Genomic DNA, 20,150 nt, shown 5'->3' with positions numbered 1-20,150 from the left:
CATGACAAAGACCCTCTATAAGTTAGGTATAGAGGGAAAGTATCTCAACATAATCAAAGCCATATATGATAAACCCACTGCCAATATCATCCTGAACAGGAACTAGACAAGGATGCCCACTCTCACCACTCCTATTCAACATAGTGTTGGAAGTACTAGCCAGAGCAATCAGAGAAGAGAAGGAAATAAAGGGCATCCAGATTGGAAAAGATGAAGTCAAACTGTCCCTACAGCCTCTACAAAAAACTCCTGGAGTTGATATACAACTTTTAAATGTAGCCATGATAATAATATAAACAGAATCCTTGTGATTAGACAATATCTGAGATATACCGACCAGGAAACTGGGTCAGCAGACTGCACAGGGCTGGTTTTTTGAGGAGCACTGGTGTGGACCCCACTCCCAGGAGACTCCTCTCTTTCTGCCTTTATGATATGCATCTCCGCAAAGCCAGCAGGGTGGAGGGTGGCAGCTGGGGAGAATGACATCTGTCTGCTTCAGACTGAAGAGGGACTTGAGGGATCCCCGCCCATCGGAGTCTGCCCACCCTCTCCCCCACACACTTTGTAGGGACCCCAGCTCCAGTTCAGGAGGGATGTGGCAAACCTCTTGAGTAAGACTGTCGTGTGCGAAAATTAGAGAGCAGAAAATTACTTGCATTGGCAAGATCAGATATATCACATGTACTGTCTCCATTTACACCCTGTGAGCACCTGAGAGGATGCAGATGAGTTCAGCAGCTGAAAATGCTGGGCACAGGTTGGGAGCTGTGAATGTGCCTGTGCAGAAAACCATGCTAACTCCCAGGGCGACCATCTCAGCACCGGAAGTCCTGCATGTTGGGGGACCCCTCAGTCATGAAACCCGGGACAGTTATTCTCCCTACACTAGTAAGAGACACGAATCCATCACAGTGTGAGGCCTGGAGGGTGAAGCAGCCATGAGGACCAGCCTTTAACAAGGGTGCAGAGGCTGAATGGCATGTGGCCACCACCTCACGTGTGTCTCCCCATAGCCCACTGGGGCACGATCCCTTTGCACAAACACCCCCCAAGGGGGAGCCTCTGCACCTACCACCTCCTAAAATCCCCTGAGTACCCCCATCACCCCACAGCTTTCCTGGGGCCTGAGGATGAGCTAGTTGAGGAGCTGAGGGTGGGGGAGTCAGAGCAGGGCTCTTGCTCTTCCTAACTCCTTCTCTAGGGTCTTGTGCTAGTGGGTGGTGGGGATGGCAGGAATAAACAACCTTTGGCAGAAGGCACAGTCTCAGCCTTGGTCGATGATTCCTAGCAAGTGTGTCAAAGAGAAAACCAATAGAGAACCTTGAATAGGTTGTCAACACTTGGCCCCAGTGACCACAGTCAGGCAGGCATGTGGATGCCACCTGCATATCAGAGAAGCCAGAGGCTTGGACAATCCTGCACGCTTTACCTGGTTCCAAGTGTCATCATCAGGCATTGGGAAGAGGGAGAAAATCCTGCTCGAGTACAGCTCAGCCACTTTGCAATAAGTCGATGGGACCCCAGAGCCCACTTGGAACCCCAGAGCCCACTTGGAACCCCTGCCCAGCTGCAGACTCGAGAAAGAAAGTCCAGCAGCTCTTTTTCAGACGAACAGACATCATCACTGGCAGGTATTGGTTGGGTCTTGGAATTTCTCTCATCATGCAAGGATGGATTTTAAAAAAAGGAAAAACATAAGCCTGCAGAAGAAAGCAACACAGAAAAGAGAAGATGAACAGGATTTTGCTGACTCAAACGAAGCACAGGTCCCATGCAAGGTCTGGGGAAAACTTTAGGGCGTGGTGTTACATACTCTGAACGATGTGAGGACGCAATCTCTATGAAAGAGAAATCAAACACCCAAAGGTGAAAAGAGGCAGAAAGGCCAGAGGCCAAAGTCTTGACTCCTGCAACACAAGTGGTTCTGAGAACAAAGATTGCCATGCAGGCTGACGTCCTCATGGAAAGCTCGGAGAAGAAGGAAATGAAGCTGGTTTTTGGAGAATACACTTGGGCAGGTATTTTAGATGCAGAAAACAGCATGAGAATGGCCGACCTAGGGTTCCCCTTGGAGGTGGACCCTGATACTAGGATTTGGAGTTGACCTGGGAAGCGCCCCTGGGAAACATCTGTCGGGGAGTAGAGAAGAGATACAGAAAAGGCACCGAGAAAGGGGGAGCTAGCAAACACGTGTTTTCTTGTGGGCGAACAGAGCTTCATCCCACTGGGATACTCCGGAAAGTGGCCTCATTAATATGTGCCTCCGAGTTATCCCACCTGAGGGGTAAGGGAGACGGGGTGTTTATCCACTAACCCCCATCAGTCATTGGCTGAGAGCTGCTCCCAAAAGGCACTAATTCCTTGGGGCTTCCCTGCCACCGTCCACAGGCTGAGAGAACTCTGGTGGGAGCAGAGCGCCACGGGCAAAGACGCAGGTGCAGCGTTGGAAAAGACAAGATGGAAGGTAGGAAGGCAGGGCCTGGGCAGCGTCTTCCTCGACAAGGGCAGGAAAAGTAGCCATGGGAGGCCTGGTCAGAGCAGTGGACTCATACAAGCTGCACTGAAGAGAAGGTGGTGAGGGCAACGACGGGAAATAAGGCTGAGTCTAAGGCTGAGTCGGTAGGTGGGAAGCAGATGTTTGTAAAAAGTCTACCTGAGGCATCTGGACTTGATATGCAGGAAGTAGGATTCATTGCAAAGCCTTAAACAGTCGATAGTAGATTCGTAAACAAGGATGTACTTACTGGGTTAAACAGCATCCTCCCAAAATTCATGATTTGAAATTCAGAGTCTGTGGATGTGGCTACTTTAGGGCCTTTGCAGACATAATTAAATTAAGATGAGGTCCTACTGGATTATGGTGGGTCCTAAATCCCAGGTGACTACTGTCTTTATAAGAAGAGAAAAGGCCGTGCGAAGATGGACTGGGATTTAGAGGGACACAGCTGCAAGCCAACAGTCACCAAGGCTCGCTGGGAGCCACCAGAAGCTGGGAAGAGGCATGAGATGGATTCTGTCTTCGAGCCTCCAGAAGGAGCCAGCCCTGCTGACACCTTGATTTCAGACTTCTAACCTCCAGAACTGTGAGGCCATAAATTTCTGTTCTTTTAAGCCACCCAGTGTGTGGTACTTACTAAAGCCACCCTGGGAAACTGACATGAAGGGTCACATAAGGAAGACCAGGCTGAAGGTGTGTGGGAAACTGGGAAGTGGGGGGATCCTCGAGTCACCTAAGTCCTGCTGATGGTGCAGGTCTCATTCAGAATGTTGTTTCCCCAGAAGGGGCTTCCCTGGGCGTTGACACCCACAAACCCATCTCGGCTAAGTCAGACAACCCTGCCATACTCTCTGTCACACCCATGATCTCGTTTGTGGCACTTTTGTGGTTTTCCTGGGCAAGGGCTTTGGGGGTGATGCCAAAAGCCATTTTGAGGGGGAAAAAAATGATAAGCCACGATGACAAATAATATCCAGTGTTTGAAGGAGTGGGGACAACTAAAGAGGACTCCAAGTTTCATAACGCAAGAGCTGAACTGCTAGAAATGTGGTCTGTGTAGAGGAAATTAGGGGGCGGGGGTCCAAGGTGATCAATTTGGTGCAAGTCTTGTTGGATTTAAGAACAGACCATACAAGAAGGGAGAGAGTTAAAATCAGTAATGGCTCTTTTAAAACAAAACTAAATACAACAACAGAGCAAATCACTGCCAATGGGTCATGCAATTTGGGGATTTTAGTGGTGAATTTATAACCTCGAAGTATCCCCATACATGCCACTTCCTTCCTCTCCCCTAATCTAGCAAAATAGGGCAGTAGGCTCCATTGCTCCTGTCTTATCCCTCCTGTGAATCATACATGATGAGAACTCAAGAGAAATATACATGAATTCTCCACACGGGGACCTGTCACAAACATGGATAAATAAGGTGCCCATAAAGTCCTGAAGATCCGTGAAACTGGGAAGATCTGCCCCACTTTTGCCAATGAGAATGTTCCCAATTGGGCTTGATCCACTCTGAAGGCAACACCCGTTGTTACAGAGCCACAGTCACTCAACAACCGAGCTGTTGGTCTCTGAGACTCAGCAACGGGACAGGCAGGCTACAAGGATTCCCTGCTAATGCTAAAGGACACTTGTGTTTTCCTCACTGGTGACTTTTGGTCATCTGTTGAGCCAACATGGCTTCTTACCCTTCGAATGACATCACTGCAGACCTGGAAGGTGCTGTGGTCTGAGGGCAGCGGGGAGCTACAGAGGGGCTTAAGCAGATGTTAAGGCACATGGAGAAGAGCAGGAATCAGCAAGTGCCAACGCAAGGTGTACCCATCCCATGTTCCAGGTGGCAGGTCCCCAGCAGGGCCACATGGTACTCACAGCATATCACCAAAAATGTTGCTACTGAGCTGATGAAAACTGTGGCCAAACTCCTCACCCACATTAAAGGTGATAAGCTCTATGAAACAAAAAAACAAATCAAAGATACAAGAGCTCGGGAGAGCAAGAGACAGTAGCTTAAGATCTGGAATAACACAGAGAGGAAGTGAAAGGAAGAGCAGTAAAATAAAACCACTGAAGAAATAAAGGGGATCTGGAGAGTCACAGGGACAGTAACCCACTGAAAGCTGGGTGAAGAGCAGGAGAGAATCGAGAAAAGTCACCCAAACGCAGTGGGGGCAGAGACCCGTCAACTCTGTGCAACCTCAAACTTAGCTGATCTTGGAACTCCATTTTCCAGAAAATATTTACAAACATCCCATTAAACTCATCTTACACAGAATACATTTTGGGAAATGCTGTTCTAGATCAGCAGTTCTAACCAAAGGGTGATTTTGTCCCCCAGGGGACATCTGACAGCATCTAAAGACAGTTTTGGTCATCATGACTGACTAGATGCTACTGGCATCTAGTGGGTAGGGACCAGGGATTCTGCTGACATTCTACAGGGCAGTCCCCACAACACAGAATTACTTGGCCCTCAATGTCAACAGTACTGTGGTTGAGACCCCATCCCATAGAGGATCATAGGGGTGTTTATGCTTAGGCTGCAATAAATTCTGCTGATGTAGCTATTTATGAAGAGTTCCCATGACTCGAGTGTTGTCATCCACACCAACGGTCTCTGCAGGCTCACTGCTAGTAGAGGTGTCTGTGACGAGAGTAACAGTCAGAAAGGGAGTGGATCTCATAAGGCTTTGGAAACCGACAGCAAGATCAAACTCTTGCAAGAGAAGAGCCACGAAGACACATGAAAATTAGCGGCGTCATCGGCAGGAGGATGGAGTGTCAGCAGGCAGCAGACCTCACTGTGCTGGCTGACCTTCGCTGTTCTGTTTATTAAAGAGATTTTCATTTCACCCACCCTCATTCACAGGTATGTGGACCTGAAATAGAAGGAGGAAAATGCATAGAAATATCACCTGGGACTGTAGAGAAAAATATAACTTTAACATGTGCAATTTGCTTCTGTACTAATGCTTGCTAAAAATGGGAAAACATAACTAATGCCATTTTAAGTAAGGCAGCTTCTAAGAGGTTATGCAGAGGCCAGATAAAGTCAAGATGGGCCCAGGCACGCTAAATTCCAGGAAGAGAATAACCACCACCCAGTTCCAGGAACTGACCAGTTCCTTATCTAGAGGCCACCTGACCACAAGGAAGATAAACGACTGGGAAATACATTATTCCTTATCGGTGTGCCAGCCCGCTAAAGCCCACCAATAAATCTAAAGGTTGCCTCAGATAACCAGTAAGCAGTATACAACTCATCCTGTTGCAAAAGTCTATCTAAAAAACTGTATAAAAATCTCCTGTGTTAAAGACTCAGGGTCGCTCTTGTCAGGAGACTGAGTGACCCCAGCATGCTGGAATAAACTCCTCTTGCTTGATTGCAGCAACCTCTGTCTCCTGGTCTTTGCAAGATGAGCCTTCCCAACAAGTAAGATTCGCGCTTTCAGGCCAGTCTTACAGGACTCCTGGCTGATCTCTGCTTCTCTCCATGGGAGTGGAGACGGTTCTGCGAGCAGGTGCACCAGAGCTGTCTACACCCACAGCACAAGGCCCCAGCCTGGCTGGCCTCCCTGCACCTGAGGGGGTGGTCAGTGCACAAGCACGGCTCTCGAGGGCACCCATGCAAGGCTGGTGTCTCTCCCACCATCCTCCTCTGACGGCCCCATCCCAGTGCATGAAAAGGAAGCCCTGTGCAAACTTCTGTCTCCTGCATTTACCTCCTCGCAACCTTCAAAACGCCAACTGCTGCCACTGGCCCTGGGGGGAGTAATTTTGTCTCTTACCCTTGAATGTTACCACAGAAACTAACTTCAATCCCCACTGCCTGAGCAGCTTCTCCGCCTTCAGCATCAACTCGAATGCTAGGCATCAAAGACGAAGGGACTTGCCTCTGCTTCTCTCTGAGCTCAGGGCTTTCTTTGGTATTAAAATCACAAACCGCCACTTCCATAGCCCGAAAGAGACATGGAAAATAATTTATGCACAAAAGAGCTTAACTATGATACATCCACATTATAAAATAGTATGCAGTCACACACACAAAAAGTGTGGACTATTTAAGAAAATGGAAAAAATGTTCACATTATGTTAGGTGAAAAAAAAGCAGAATACAATATGATCTCGAGTCTGTAAAAATAAAATTAACAGAGAGAGAGAGAGAAAGGAAAAAAGGAGCAGAACAAAAAAACAGAAAAAGATTATCTCTTATCTGCAGGCAGAAAAAGTAGAGATAATTTGTTTACTTCTTTGTATTTTTCTGTATTTTCCGAATTTCTTCAGGACTACATATTACTTGGATAACATGCACATAGAAGTTTGTTTTTATTTTTTTATTTATTATTATTATTTTTTTGTCTTTTTTGTGACCAGCCGCACTGCGCTCAGTGAGTGCACCAGCCATCCCTATATAGGATCCGAACCCGCAGCGGGAGCGTCGCTGCGCTCCCAGCACCGCACTCTCCCGAGGGCGCCATGGGGTCGGCCCAGAAGTTTGTTTTTAAAAGAAAACCTAAATCCTATTGCTCTCCTCAGACAGTGCAGTGATATTCTAAGTGACACCCCCAGAGGAACAGCCCACATCTGAAGCCACCAGCCACCTTCTCCCCTAATTCATCACAAAGAACCTCCCCAAAACTGGCCCACAAATGACATCTTCAGGGGACTTCTTTCTAGTGACAGGATGGCATGAGGGGGCACTTGGGAGCTACAGTGTGGCTCATTGACACAAAGCCAGAGGAACGAAAGAAGTGTGTTAACGGCATGAACCCACTCCGGCCACAGAGCAAGAGTCACCCCCAACACACACACACAACAAAATGCATTCTGTCCCACCAGCTTTGACAACTGTATAATCTTCCAGAACTAGCTTGCCCTGCAAGATGTTCCCTGGATCCAGCAGCATGTCTTAGACCTGGTACCAGAGCTCAGCAGGTAGGAGAAACATGTCTGGGTGTCCCAGGTCATGGGAGCATCCCTGAGCAAACCCCAGAGAGGAGCCCAGCCAGTGAGAGCTGGACAGGCAAGAAAGAACACAGGCCGCCGGGAGCCACCTCTCTCCAAGCCCAGATCTTGAACCCTGAGCTCGGGAACTCCACCCACTGTTTTCCCACCACCCACCACGCTTCCAACACACGCCAGAGCAAGGCTGGCTTGAGGGCAGGAGGTTGGATTCCAAGGCTGTTTCCCCAGCTCCATTCATTCAGCACCCATGTATTGAGCACCTACAGCCAGGAGGCAGGGTGCGGGGTAGGTGCTCAGGCAGGAGAGTAATACCCGGCCCCAGTGGTTCTCAGGCTGCCACAGCATCAGTGGGGCTCGTTCAACACAAGCTGCTGATCTCACCTCCATTCTGATTCAGTAAGTCTGGAGTGGGGTCCCCAAATTTTGCATTTGCTGCAGTTGCTGCTGATGATTAGGGGAGCCCACTTTGAGAACTACTGAAGAAACATCCGAGAGAAACCAAGGCTGCACCCACTAGGCTGCTGTAAGCAGCTCAGAGCCTGCAGAGGTGGGACCCCTCCTCCGGCAAGTCTGTATCTTTGATGGAGGAGGCAGGAGCAGAGCATCCTCCTGGCCCTTGCTCCTGAGCCTTTGTTTCTCAAGGACATCTGTGCCCAGAGATGGAGTCACCTTCCAGCCATTTCCTTGGAAGCCAAGTTGCTGGAGACTCATTGGAATTCAGCTTGCTTATAAACACCTGGAGGTTTTGAGATGATGCTGAGGTCCAGAGCTTGGGGATTTTGTTTGGGGAGTTTATCAGAGTTAAGTCGGTGCAGGTAAAAAGAGGTGGAGGTGGGCGGTGGGGGGAGGTGGCGGGGATCAGTGCAGATTAGTGAATTATTCACACATCTCTTTCTACCAGGACGAAAGCTCGTCTTCCACTGAAGAATGCTTATCCACACCCTTAGATTTTTCATCCATTTTTAAAGGAGGCAAAAGGAAAAATATAATACTTTTTAATTAAAAAATTAAGCCATCTTCTTCCTAAATATTCAGTTCTGCGTTTATCGCCTCCAGGAAGGGGGGAGGGAGAGTCCAACCATCGCAGGGAAATGGTTTCCATCATCTGCAAAATCCGATGCCCAAAATAGCCCCACCGTTGCCCTGGCAACGGGCACTGGCTCCCCCTCCCTCCCTCCCCCCAGCCCTTTGCATATTGCTGCATATTTCTATCATCTCTTTCCAGGCACAGTTCATAAACACGACGGCATAATAAAGCATGTTATCACCAATGACTTACAGCCCAGCTGCGCCCGGCGAGATAGGCAGTAGCACGCAGTACAATTTCATGCAGCGAGGGCAACAGATTGATTGGGTGCCCTTCAAATGTGATGCCACTTCTTTAAGTCAGTCCAAATTCAGAAATAAAGTTGGTCTCGCCCTTTTCCTGGCCGCCGCAGACAATACACGCAGGGATAATGCCCAGGAGTCTCATTAGGGCTGGAACAGTCTTGCCCTGAGACAGGGATTATTCCAGCAGACTTCTCACTGCGCCTCCCCTGCTCTCCCTTGTCAAAGGGCCGAGGCCCGGGATGTGGGCCTTTTTGAATTAATTATTCTCTCTTCCCAAGGATTACTCAGGCTCCCATTGCCAGGGGCAGTGGGGGTGGGGTGGGGGCTGCTGCAGATGAAGATGCAGTAAGATTTTTCACATGCCTGCTGGTTCCTCTGGCTCTGGGTGGCGGCTGCATTAATTGTGGGGTCGACACTTCACTGGTTAATACAAGGAGAAAGGACGCTTAGCACAACCCTTGAGAGCCACTTCTGTCCCGAGAGGTTTCTTTGAGGCTTGGAAGGTTGGGACCTGCTGCCCCCTCCCCCGCCCAGGCTCGCACAACCCCTTCAGGATCCCGCTCCTCTGGTTCTTGTTTGCAGATGGGGCTGGACATTCTGTATGTGCTTAAAAAGCAAATATGTGGCCGGGGACATGGAGGCTGGGCCCATCCAGAAGAAGAGGAAAGAGGAGTCCCTGGCTTTGGGGCTCCCAAGGTCTCCTTGGGCAAGGACAAGGAGGTCAAGGGTAAAAGCCAAGCCTGCCTATCCCTTGGGAGCATGTTGAACCAGCCAGTCCTTCCCTGGGCAGTGCAGTGACCACACTCCAGGCCCTCTGGCTCACCGGCTCTGGTGGATTGCCTGAGCCAGGGGTCGCTGCACTGCCCCCACCAGCACTCCATGTGCATCCCTCACAGGCCACTTCCCAGCCAAGCTAAACAGTGTCCCAGGCTGAGTACAGGTCTGTCATTAGCTGCCCCCAATTCCTCCAGGGGGACTTCCAGCCAGGGGGCCAAGGAGCCAGCCAGGGACCTAGTGGAGAAAGGAAGGGGGTCTCACAGGTACCAGAAAGCACTTGAGAGGACTGTAATCAGGGGCAGGGAGTGGAGATGTGGCCATATGGGGGTGGAGCAGCTGGGTGTCCAGAGTGGGGCCAGCCCCCCCACAGCCTTTCGGGGGCAGGAGAGGCCCCAATGAGGACATGAAGCTCCTCCTGGGACCTCAGGTGGAGCCTTTGCAGAATCCCAGCCCACGGTGGGATTGGGAAAAATGCAGAGCTCTGAGATGTGGCCCCAGGGAGATCAGAGCCCGTGGGGAACACCCACATTCCATCCAGGGAGGCCTAGAGGCTGCTGGGACCCAAGTGCCACCAGGAGCCTACACTCTTCCCGCTACAGACACCACTATGGAGCTGGGCAGAGGGGCTGTCCCTGGGCCACCTCCCATGGAAGGAACTGGATAAAAGCCCTCCCGGAGCCCACAGATGCATGGAGAAGACGGACATGCCACATCCCATGGGAGGGGGGACATGCACACCTTCCATGTACTCAGCTTCCTGGAGTTCCGCCCTCACTGGCTGCTGACACTCTCCCCTGTGCTGACCACTGTCCTGACTGTTCTCTGGTTGAAGGACCTGGACGTTCAGGCGTGTGGTTGTGTGTGGGGGAGGCGGGGGGATTGTGGCAGGGGAGAAGATGGGTAGGCTGGTAGGATTGCCATTTTGTGCCTCCCTGGGTTCTTGGCTCTGTCCAGTCTGAGTCTCTAGGTGGTCCCCAAGGGGGAGTTTGTTACCTGATGCTCTCCCCAAACCTTTATTACTGAGACAGAGAAGCAAGAAATTCTGAAGAAAAAACCAGCCAACCCTTCAACCATTCACAGCAACTCCCCTTGAGCCAGCTCATCTCTCAGGGCTTGCTTCCTGGGGCTCTACATGAATTTTATATACACATATATACATTATGGAGGTAAAATTCATGTGACATAAAATGAACCATTTTAAAGTGAACATTTCAGTACCATTTAGTACATTCACAATGATGTGCAACCACCACCTCTATCTGAAACTGCATGAAACTCGTTGAGAACTGGTTAAACCAGCTGAAAATGGTTCTATTTCTCTATTTTAAGTTGTTTTCCAAGTTGTCTTGCAGGATGTAAGCTGAGCATGTGCAGACAGAAGTACTTTGCCCTCCAGATGACCTTGGGCACCACGGGAACCTGAAAATCGTCCACCAAATACTAGATTCAGGTTCAACCACTCAGCCCTTGCCTGTGTCATACGGCCTGACTTAGGCCCAGCCACTTGCCCTTTGCCTAGTTGTGTGGTCTGAGCAGGAGCCAGCCAGTCCCCAGTCCCTGATCCTTACCCATCTTTTAAAAATCCATCCAGCCCCTGGTTCGAGGAGACAAATTTGAAAGCCTTGCCTCCTGTCTCCTTGCTGGTCAGCCTCGCAATAAAGCCTTTTCTTTTCTCAGAAACTAGCACCATGGTATTGGCTTCCATGGGCATCAGGCCCTTGCTTGGTAACATACCTAGTTCCAAAACATTTTCATCACCCCAAAAGGAAACCCATACCCACTAAGCAGTCACCACCCATTGTCCCCTCCTCCCAGACATTGGCAACTACAAGTCTGCTTTCTGTCTAGGGATTTCCAGAACCTGTTCTGGATATTTCATATAAATGGAATCATATATAATATGTGTCTGGTTTCTTTTACTTAGCACAGTGTTCTTGCGGTTCATCCACATTGTATCATGTATCAGTACTTTATTCCTTTTTATGGCTAAATAATATGTCATTGTATTTGTGTACAACAATGTGTTTATCCCTTCATCCATTGGCAGATATTTGGGGTGTTTCCAGGCTTTGGTTATTGTGAACAGTGTTGCAATGAATGTTCATGTACAGATATGTGTTTAGATACCTGTTTGGGGTCTATATCCAGGAGTGGAATTGCTAGGTCACATGGTCATTCTATGCTTAACCTTTTGAGGAAACACTAAACCGTTTTCCAAAGAGGCTACACCATTTTACATTCCTAAAAGCAGTGCACGAGGGTTCCGATTTCTCCACATCCTTACACTTGCCGTTATCTGTCTCAATTCTGGTGATCCTAGTGGGTTGTAAAGTGGTTCTCACTGTAGTTTTGATTTGCATTTCTCTAATGACTAAGGAAGTTGAGCATCTTTTCATTTGCTTGTTGACACTGGGTTGTTGTTTTTTTTTTTTGTCTTTTTTTCTTTTTCCTCTTTGCAATGAAGTGTGGCTCTTCAGTAAAGATTTGAACTGACAGGGACAAGAACTGCAAACTGGGCCCTGGGACAGATGTGGCCTGAGACGGGGCCCTTCTGAGACAGAACATTCCACCTCTTTCCTCAGACCTTCCTGATTGCAGAGCCAAGGAGAGAAAACTTTAGGAAAAGACTAAAGGTTTTAAAAAATACATAGCATTAAATTCTTTGCTGTTCCAGGAGAGAACCTCTTAAATATCTCTCGAAGACGAACAAAAAGACCCCTCCCCCTGCTTCTTTCACGCAAAAGGAAAGTTCAAAAGGGGAAGTTTCTTTTCATTTTCTTTGCATGCAGAAGGAGGTTCATAAATCCTATTTATCTTTCTCCTCTTGAGTACGTTTCTAAGAGAAGCAAAACAAAATCAACTTTGTATTCTGTAGAAGATGAGGGTCTTTGTAGGACAGAAAGTTCACAATTATTCTTTCCTCTTCTAAAACCTTATACCTGAAACCATAAAGCATCTCTATAGGCCATCAGATGATGGGGTCCCATAATCTATGGGCCCATTAAATGTAAGAAAATCATGCTGAAAAATGACTCCCTGTCTGCCCCTCTCCACCCCAGTGTGCCTTTGTCACTCTGTGTTTTTGTCATTCCAGGTCAGGCACCTGCTTCCTCTTCGTCATTCTGCAACGTGATAAATGCCCTGCACACAGACTACCAGAGTCTCATCAATCTGCCAGTGCATCCTCATGGCCGTCCTGTGTCCTGGAGAAGAACCCTGAGGGGGATGGTCAGTCCCCTCCATCCTGTCTCCCACGAAGGTGCATCAGTCAGACGAGATTCTACTCCAGCCCCGTGTCAGGCTGGGGGGTGAGGGGCTGTGACTCTACAAGGAGAAGGCTGGGGTGCTGCATGGGGTGAAAGGCGTGAGTTGAGTGGGTGGGCTGCCGAGCTGCCTCCTGACCTTGAGCTGTTTATTAAAAGAGAAGAACAGTTCCAGATGGTCGTATCTCTTGTTTCTGTTAAAACTGAACACCCTCACTCCAAGGTGCCAGAGCGCTGTGTCTCCCCAGGGCCTGTTCTCCCTGCCACACTCCCCCATGCAGTCAGACTCTTCCCCTAGAACTGACTCATGCTGCTGCCTTGATGAGGGGTGAGGGGTGGGTACCGAGGCTGGGGGCACGAGGAGGAAGAGAGGGTCTTCTCCATTACAGAAGACCCACTACTGTCAGGTACTAATGTGCTAGCTTGGTACTGTGCTGGGAACCATGTGGAGGAAGAAAGGCTCCACAATGCTGCCCCAATGCCTGGATGGCAGTGGTTATTTATAAGGTGCCCACAGACATCTACAATATAGAACCACTGTTATCCCCCCGCATGGACGAAGACATGGAGCACAGTTCAATCATGTACCCAAAGTCACATGGACCATAAATGGTCGAGCTGAGATTTGAACCCAGGACTCCCCAACTTTAGGGCCTGAGTTGTTTTAACCATTACAGTATTGTGCCTTTTGTAGAGTGAGATGAGGAAGTATGGAGGAAAGAATGAAAGAGCAAGGTCACTGCCCAAGGACAAACCCCACAGCATGGTGACCTCAGACTCACGCGGCATGCACAGGTGCTATCAACCCCAGGGCCCTGTTCCTGGAGCCAGGGGTGGGAGGACCATGCCTGGTCCATGGAGGAGCATGGCTGGTGGCACGGGTCATGTGCTGTCACTAGGTGGTGGTAGCCGGTCCTAAATCACGTTCCGACCAATCATTTCTCCAAGGTGAGAACAGCAGCCAACCTCAGCCAGGCCTTGGCAAATGGATTTTGAATCTGCTCTGTGAAATATCTCAGAAAATGAGAGCTGGGAAGGGAGGGATGAAAGTCCCCTGGAGAAAGCCGGACAAGAGCCCAAACCTGTGGACTGTAGGTTTTGTCATTGCTGCGAGCCCGGAGCTATCTAGAGTAGCTGCATCACGGGAGTGGGGATTGGGGGGGTGAGGATTAAAATTGGAGACATCTGTCCCAGCCAACATTCCAGAGGCATTAGCAATCGCTGCTAGAGGTGATGCACTATTTTTGGTCTTTAGGGGTAAAACAAGACCTTAGCAAGGTCTCAGGCTGCAGGGCCAAATGCTGCAGTGGTCACAGAGATAGCAAGACATCTGGCCCCTGGGATGCTAAAGTAAATAAGCAGCAACTATAGAGGGAAAACATCATCGAAGTCCCTGGAAGGCCACCTCACCACACAGGGCACACATCATCACTATACATTGTATGCACCCTCTGTGTCACTGTAAGGCCACATCAGCGGTGCTGCAGGAAAGGTACTGGTGTCCTGGGGTCAAAAAAGGGAGGGGCTGTCCCTGGTTCAGGAGAGTTAGGAAGATCCTTATAAAGTGGTGACATTTGCAGAAGGCCTTTAGGAAAGTGGAGGATTTTCACAAACTGAAAAGCAGGGGTGGGGGAGGATTGCAAGCACGGCTCGAGCAAGGCCCAGGAGGTGCACCGATACCTGCTATTTGGGACTCGCTAGGCCGGCCTTCTCGCTAGAGTGCAGGGCAGGTGGGGAAGGGATGGCAGTGACAGACGAGGAGGCAGCAGAGGCTGCTGGTGGAAGGTCAGGTCTCCAAGGCAAGGTGAGGGGCCTATGCTTCATTCCAACTCTGCCCCAGGCTTATCCAGGTGAGCAGGGGATGGTTTCCAGGTGAGAAGCATCAGCTCAGTTCAGGAAGGAAACCCAGGCCACTTCCTGCATTTGGGGCAGAGAGCACTAGAGACTCTGGGTCTGAAGCCCTCAGGGCGGAGGTTAGGTGGCCGGGTGACAGTGGCCCTCCTCTGCCCCAGGGAGTGTCGCGTGTGAGCCCCAGCACCATCTGTGCCATTTCCCTGCATCCCGGGCCTGGCTACCACCCTGGGCGTGTGGACCCCCACCCCAGCCACTCTCCTGGACATGACCCTTAGCCTGCCTGGCCCCAAAGAGTCTGCAGCCTCCTCCTTCTCTGACCCTGATCCAATTCTGCCTACATCTCAGCTTGTCCCAGGACACAGATGCAGTGGTGTGCCAGAGCCGGCTCTCACCAGCTTGTGAGAGCTGATCTGCCATCTCTTTTCAACTCCACGGTCCTCTTAGTAAGCTTGAAATTGGCCATGGTGGAAGTATTTACAAATTGAAATTGGCAAATGCTACAAGTCAGGGCTTTTTTCTCCCAGACAGCCAGTCGTTAGTCAACAGCCCACCACAACACAGATGCTAGTAGCCAGGCAGGTCTGGATTAGCCCCATGTACAAGTTCCCCTCTGTGCCACGCTCAAGGTGAGCAGAGCTGCTGAAATGGCAGAGTGAAGGGCCGGCCCGTGGCTCACTTGGGAGAGCGTGGAGCTGACAACACCAAGTCAAGGGGTTAGATCCCCTTACTGGTCATCTTTTAGAAGAAAAGAAAAAATGAAATGGCAGCGAGGGACAGCTGAAGAGTAGAAGAGACTCTCAAGCTGGGTCAGGGAGGAGAAATGACATTTTCTTTTCTTTTCTTTTTTTTTTTAAAGGTGGCCAGTAAGGGGATCTTAACCCTTGACTTGGTGTTGTCAGCACCACACTCTCCCAAGTGAGCTAACCGGCCATCCCTATATAGGATCCAAACCCTTGGCCTTGGTGTTATCAGCACCGCACTCTCCCAAGTGAGCCATGGGCCGGCCCAGAAATGACATTTTCTAATCAGCCTACACATAGCAGCTTTGGTGAGGAAGCCGCTCTCCTGGAGCTCTTTATATTGGCGTCGCAGGTTCTGATCCTTCTCTCTCTGACAACGTTCTAAGTTCCTAGAAAGCAGAGGGTGTCAACTGTGCCATTAACCGCGCCACTTGCCTCTCTGTTCCTGAATTCCCTCCTGCACAAGATGATGGACAAAGTGCTAGACAGGTCCTTCTCAGCACTTGGAGCGTGTGTAAAATACCTGGAGAAATTGTTAAACGGGCAATCTCAGACCTAACCTCACACGAATAAAATCCAGCTTCTGGGAGTGAGGCTGGGAATCCGCACCGGTTCCAGTGCAGGTGGTCTCAAAACCACTTTGAAAAATGCTAAGCCAGGCCACTGTGTCCCAAGCCCCAGATCTCCGAAGGATGCCACCCTTACCACCAGCTGGTTGGACGCCCATGTGAGTGAGTGTTTTCTCTCTCAACAGATACTAAAAGTGTAATAGCTGGATGGAGGTGCTGGGATATTTCTGGCAGTCAAGAGGAGCCATGGTGTCTGAGATCTGCTCCAGCCTGCTCTTTGACCATGCCATCACTAATGGTCACCGTGCTCTCAGAAGCCACTAGCCGCTTACAGGGGCTTCATAAGGACTTGTTGGCTCATGAGCTGCATGTAAGACACTTGCAAAGAACAAATAATCTCTGCACAAACAGCAAAAGGAAAGGCAATTTTCATCAGCTGAGACACCATCCATCTTTATATATTTTATGAATCTCACTTACATTTCTTGTCCAACTTGTGCATAAAACTTCTCCAGATTTACACAAGCCAACTGTGTAAGTCATTCCCTTCCCAAACGGGCTCTATATCTTGATGACCTTCTAGAAACCAATGACTGCTTTTCTGTTGTTATCCATAATTGGAAAAGCACTGGAGATAAGAAAATTTATGGCAATGAATGATCTACCTGAGCAGAGCCATAAAGAACGCCGGGTATCTAAAAGAGGGGCAGATGGGGGACGGCACGCTCGCCCTGTTTATCAAACCTTATCTCCATCAGCCAGAGACTTCTCCAGCCTCCATGCTCGTGGCCGACTCCTGAGACCCACGGATGTGGCTGGCTCGTACAGGCTGTCCCAGGCACTGTCACTCAGACAGAGGTCTGGGAGCAAACTCATTTCCTGTCAATGAAGGTCACGAGACGCACAGTACTCCCCCACTCAAGTTTACTCCCGTTCCCACGCTGATATAGATAGCGTTTTGATGGAGCTTAAAGACGGGCAAAGACAAAGGGGTCTGGGGTCTGGGTGTTGAGGGGGCATTTCCCTGGCCCCCTTGAGTCCCTGTTGGTTTACTGAGGACCTACTAAACGCCAGGTACTGTTCACCAGGTACGAGCCTGTGTGGTGTTTATATCCTATTGGACCCAAGATGTATTCTGATGGTTCTAGCCACAGCGAGGAGCAGGAAATGACCCTGAATGGCCAGAAAGGCGATCAGTCAGTGTTTCCTTTCCTGACTGACCTCATGGAAACCGACCGCTCCCTGGGCAGAGGCAGTCAGCTGAAGGAATTCAGGGTATTAATCCTGGCCACCCAGAGAGCCAAGGAAAGTGTGGATGGGCTTAACCAGCATTTACTAAGCACCTTTGACATACCTGGGAGTTTTCACTCTCAAACATACTGTCTGGGTCTCGGAAGAGCAAAGCTGGTGGTTCACAGCAGCCTTGGGGCCAATGAGCACGGCCCTGAGATGGAAAAGAGGACAGTGTGGACTCTTGCTCGCAGGGGAGCGGGCCAGGTAAGCCAGAGACAGGTACTGCTCCAGGAACGACACTCACCACGGCGGAAGCAGACTTCAGTTGCAGCAGGAGGGACCCCAGTTTGCTGTCACCAAAGCTCTGTCTCTACCTGGCTGGACAGTCAACAGCAGTCACTTCATTTCTAAAATTTCTGTAAGAGGAGAAGGCATATGGAGAGGAATGCCATGCATGGAACGGGCATTAGAGACCAGGACCCCACATGTGGCCGGGAGGTGGCAGGAGATGATCCGTTCAGCCGGTGTCCTGGCTCCCACCTCAACCCTGACCTCCACGAGCTCACACCTGAGAAGACATTAGTATCAGGAGGTGACTCATGACAGCTTGATTCGCCAGTCCACACCTGGGGGGAATCACAGGCTTCCCATAAATCCACATTGCCACGAAAGAGCAGCCAAGATCAAATGGATTTATTAATGACTGGTTGCATTCTTGAGCTGGCCAATGGGCAAATCCAGATGGCAGAGTTGAGTCCCCCAGAACAAGAAGGCATGATAGCATCTCTGAAAAAGGCAATATCGTGGAGCGAGGGGGCAGCCAAGAGGAGTTCCCTGTCTAGAGACGCTCTCCAGGACCAGGCTCGCACTTCCACCCCTGAAACACTCCCCACTCTCCGCTCTCCGTTGGTGAATCAGGAATGCCTGAGCCCATTTCCTAACACCACCTACCTGAGAAAGATGGACAGAACCCTCCAGAGATGCCACCTGGCCACACCCAGAGCCCAGCTCTCAGCCACGTGGTGTGCAATTATTAAGCACCTGCTGTGCATGACATTGGAGGGATCCATGGGAGATGGTGTGGCTTTAGCAGTGAGAGGGCTGGACCTGGCTCTCACACTTACCTTGACTTCGAGCAAATCATTTAACCCCTTGGCGCCTCAGTTTCATTATCTGTAAATGGGAGAATCCAGAGTACCTTCCTCAAAAGGGAGATGTGAGAACTGAGAGAGTGCATGTTCCGTTCTGAGCAAGGGGCTGGTGCATGGGGCAGGGCTACGTTACTAGGAGACCTCAGCTCCTCTGCGCACCCCTCCCCCTCCTATTATGCTACTGCTACCACTGATGCTACTTTCAGAGACCTGAGCCTTCAGTCCCTGAGATGAGAAAGCTTCACCTGCAGGGACAGGTAAAGGAGCCAGGTTACGATCATAAGCAAGACCGTGATGCCAACAGCAGGCTGTTCTCTGGCCATGCCTGGGGATGGTGTCCTGAGGGACACGAGGGAATTACTAGCTCTGGGACTTAAAAGTGCTTAAGGCCTCCCTGAGGGGCTGGACGTCACAGGGGAAAACGGTCAAGGATTCTAGTTTGGGGCCACTCCCAGACAAGAACCCCACGTGAAGCAGAGCGTAGAGCTGAGACCCCTGGGGCCAGACAGCCTGGATTCCAATCCTGTGTGACACTGAGCAAATGAGCCTCTCTGGGTCTCACTTTCTCCTTCTGTAAAATGGGGATAACAGTGGTATCGACCTCATGGGAGGGGGCAACCACGAAAACGGGGTCAAGTGTCCAGCAAGGTGGTGAGCTTGGAGGGAGCTCTGACGCATCTGGAACGAGCTGGGACCTCCCTTTAAGATGGGAGCTCGCCAGGGTGCACGGGGGACGCTGCCGCTGGGAGCCTCTGGCAGGGTGGACAAAGGGGCTGTGGGGCTGCTGCTCCACCCAGGGAGAAGCGTCACCAATGGGCCAGGGCATCCACTAAAAGGTCTGAAACTTCAGTGAACCAGTCATAACCCTTTGGCCTGAGTTTCACCCTTGCAGGAGGAAGCAAGAAGTCACGAACCCTGAAATACTAGACCGCCCGCAGAATACATCAGTTGAAACTAAAACACGGGCGCCAGAGACGAACTTTGGTGAATCTCCGCCCAAAGAGAAGCCAGGATCTCTGCACCTGTCTGACCCTGTTTTATGTCATGGGTCAACCATGACAGGAGGGCTCAACTTACCACCCGTGGGTTGTAACCTGCAGCTGAGGGCTCAAGGTTAAGCCCGTGTGATGACTTCCTGAGGTCCTGCTGTTGCCAAAGGCCACATTCCTTCCCAGACCCAAATGCAAATTTGGCTTCAGAACTGACCGGTGAACTGTGTCCCATAGTCGACCAACCCAAACTGAATAAGCTTGTAGCCTTCACTTACCTGAGAAAACCTAAATGAGAAATACGATGGGACGTTAGGGAGAACCTTGGCTATCTAAGACGGCCCCTTACCTCGTTCAGGGAGACTCTGCTTTGGGAGCGATCCCCAGTGTTCTCCTTACTTGCAAGTAATAAAGCCTTTTCCTCCTACCCTGGTCCTCGTGCTTTCTGAGAGACGGACTCCCACTGTCCAGTAACAGAAGCAAGACCCCCCACCTTCCACCTTGGGGTGACCCCTCCCTCCCCAAGAGTCATTTTAGAGGCTTAAACTTGGGTGCCTGGGGGAGCCCACAGGCCCGTGGACCCCACCCCCAGGATTTGTGGGTGTGACATGTTCTCGGGAAGGGGCTGAACATTGTGTCAGATCCTCCAAGTGGCACAACCCCACCCCCCCAAAAACAACAAAAAAACCTCAAGGCCATTGCATTCATTCTGTCACTTTCTTAGTGAGACTTCAGGTTTTCTCCCAACTACATAGAAGCCCGAGGGACCTGAAC

The sequence above is a fragment of the Cynocephalus volans genome, chromosome 16 (assembly GCF_027409185.1).
Source record: "Cynocephalus volans isolate mCynVol1 chromosome 16, mCynVol1.pri, whole genome shotgun sequence".
Taxonomy (NCBI): domain Eukaryota; kingdom Metazoa; phylum Chordata; class Mammalia; order Dermoptera; family Cynocephalidae; genus Cynocephalus; species Cynocephalus volans.
The sequence above is the reverse complement of the archived record's forward strand: the minus strand, read 5'-3'. Positions refer to the sequence as shown.